Raw genomic sequence first — 3389 nt, 5'->3', positions numbered from 1 at the left:
CTGGTAATTTCTACAAGCCATGGACATGGCCAAAAAAATACAATAAAATTAAATGAACAAAATGAAGCAACTGAATTTTCCTAACCCCAAATTACTCTTCCTTTATTTAGGCTTCCCCTTGTAAGTAAATGGCAACTCCATCTCTCAAGCTGTTCAAGCCAAATATTTAGGGCCAAATTTCATCCCCTTTCTTCTCTCATTCTCACATCCAGGCAATTGACAGATCCTTTTGACTCTACCTCCAAACTCTTTCTAGAATCTCCCCACTTCACACCTCTGCTGCCACCACCCTGGTCTAAGCTTCCATCACTCTTTCCTGAATTGCTGCAAGAGCCCTCCGCTTGGCCGCCTCATTTCTGCATTTTTACTCGTGTGCATCCCCTTTCAATCCGTATTCACTCCATATGCTGCGGTGCAGCCCTAGAAAAAATAAATAAATAAAAATAAAAATAAATAAATAAAATGCCTACAGCCAGAAAGAAAAGGGGGCAGGAAAACACATAGGAGCGTCACTTTACAGAAGACAGAAATTTGTGTGGATGATTGTAATTTCTAAGATGGCTACTGACATCTCCTGTCCACATGCGCTTCTTTTTTTTTGTCTTTTGAGGGCCGCACCTGTGGCGTATGGAGGTTTCCAGGCTAGGGGTTCAATCGGAGCTGTAGCTGCTGGCCTACACCACAGCCACAGTAATGTCAGATCTGAGCCGCATCTGCAACCTACACCACAACTCATAGCAACTCCAGATCCTTAACCCACTGAGCAAGGCCAGGGATCAAACCCTCAACCTCATGGTTCCTAGTGGAATTCGTTTCCGCTGTGCCATGACGGGAACTCTCCATCCACACACTATTCTTAAAATGTGACATTGACATTTTCCCCATTGAGAGGCGGGTTCTGTGTTCCCTTCCCTCAAGCTGGGCAGGCCTGTGACTGCAGCAGAAGTGACAGTATATGACTTCTGAAAGTGCTAGGCTGTAAAAGACCAAATTCTGCCTGATCCTCTTGGGATGCTAGCTCTTAGGACCTGGTATGTGAAGCCAAAAGCCCCAGAGAGTCCGTGTGTAGGTGTCCCAGCCAAGAGTCCCAGGGGGTCTCAACTAACAGTGGATGTGAATGAGGAAGCCTTTAAAGATGATTCCAGCCTTAGCCACCAGGATTGCAATGGCCTGAGAGTCCCTGAGTGAGAACTGCCTTGCTGAGCTCAGCCTGCCCCAGAACCACAATAGATGACTGGAGGATAATGTGAGAAAAAGCACATATATATAAATAGAGAGGACTGGGTCACTTTGTTGTCTAGTAGAATGGACAGAACACTGTAAATCAACTATAATGGAAAAAATCAAAATCATAAGATAAAAAATAAAGTAAAAAATAAAATATAGTACAGATATTTTAAAAATAATAAAGTAACAACTACTATTTTAAACCATTAAATCTATTTAGCAGCAAGAGTTAGGTCCTGGAAGTGGGCATAATTGTTACAAAGCCTAAACCATGTGGCATTGGCCTTGGGACTGAATGGCAGGCAGAGGACATTAAGGAGACTATTAGTGAGGCCTACAGGGCATTTAAGAGGCTTTATTATCATTATTAATATTTGTTTTTAGGGCTGCACCCACAGCACATGGAGGTTCCCAGGCTAGGGGTCGAATCGGAGCTGCAGCTGCCAGCCTACGCCACAGCCACAGCAATGCCAGATCCGAGCCACATCTTTGACCTACACCACAGCTCATGGCAACGCCGGATCCTTAACTCACTGAGAAAGGCCAGGAATTGAACCTGCGTCCTCATGGATGCTAGTCAGATTTGTTTCTGCTGAGCCATGGTGGGAACTCCCTAAGAGACTTTAAAGGAAAGCGAGTAAACATTATTGGAAGATGGAGAGAAGGGAAGGCTTGTTCCGCAGAGGTGGAAATTCCGGCAACTCTCTCATCTGCGGTGATAAGGAAGAGGGCACGTGTTCCTGGTGGACTCCATGGCCTCGGGAAAGAGATTTCCAGGAAGGAATAATGACAGTGTCACTTGGCTTCTTCTCACTGCCTGTGGAAGGATGGCTTCTGGACAAAGTCGAACACAGATCATTGTCAGGTGAATATCTAAAGACGAGGTCAAGAACTCATCTGCAAAACCGTTTGTTAAGATCTTAGGAAGACTGGAATTTCCTACTGGCTCAGGGGGTTAAGGATCCAGTGTTGTCACTGCTGTGGCTTGGATCACTGCTGTGGTGCAGTTTCGATCCATAGCTCAGGAATTTTGTATGCTGTGGGCACAGCCAAATAATTAAGAAGTGAATTTATCATGAAGATATTTATGATTCCAGATTTTATCTATTAGAGTAAACCCCAAGATGATTCATCGAACATTCACCACATTTTAAGAGAATTGTTTGGAGGAAAGTACTTCCAGCTTAAACGAAAAGGGCCAGAAAAAGCACATGAAGAAAGACTTTGGAACCCAATCTCTTTTTACGAAACAGAAAGGATACCAGAATGGGTATTTAGTTGCAATTCCGTTTTCTTAAGGAAAAGGAAGAAAAGATTCAGAGGCAAAAAACAAGCGTCCAGAAGGGGGAACTGAGAGCCTTGGTGAACAATTCACAGGCTGTAGGATTGATCCCTGAACAAGGAACTGGCAACATACGCCTAACTGGATTTCAGAATTGCCATGGACCGGTGACCCCTGTGTGTTCCCAGTCCCCCACTGTTTGAACAGGAGCATCTCTAATGGTTTTTCTACGCCTGTCCCATTCTTTATATACTCTGTGTGCAGAGAGACAATATGTATCTTTGGTTCCCATATCTTTAGGTTCAGAGGAATGGCATTCAATGGTACCCAAAGAATCAGACCTGAGGAGGCTCATCTATATCTAGGCTTGATTTGAATGGCAGGACACTGATGCCCTAATGGTATGAAATTTGGGAATCCTAGCGGAAGGGATGAATGTATTTTACATGTAGGAAGCATGTAAATTATGGCCAGAGGGGGACTACGGCAGATCTTACTTTGCAAAATGCCCGGAATAATATCTCTTCTAACAGTAGGATGTTAACGTCTTTCCTTCACGGGGTAAGTTTTTCCCATTAAATCCCGGTGGGCTTTTGACTAAGGCAGAAGTGCCACTGTGCTACTTTCAAATCTAGGTTATAAAAGGCAACACAGCTTCTGTCTGGTCTTTGCACATGCTTGCTCTTGGGATTTTTAGAATCGTGGGAGGAGAAATCACTGTTATCGTATCAAGCCACTAAATTTGGGGGTATTTTGTTATGCAGCAATAGATAACCGATGCAACTGGAATGACAAATATATAAACAGATCATTCATTCAACACATATATGGAGCATTTACTCTGTACTAAGCACTCTTCTAGGTACTGGGGAGACAGAAC

Source organism: Sus scrofa, chromosome 6, assembly GCF_054392235.1.
Source record: "Sus scrofa isolate SSC_HxYL_T2T_F1_AM1 chromosome 6, Sscrofa_HxYL_maternal_Yorkshire_Landrace_v2.0, whole genome shotgun sequence".
NCBI lineage: Eukaryota > Metazoa > Chordata > Mammalia > Artiodactyla > Suidae > Sus > Sus scrofa.
The sequence above is the reverse complement of the archived record's forward strand: the minus strand, read 5'-3'. Positions refer to the sequence as shown.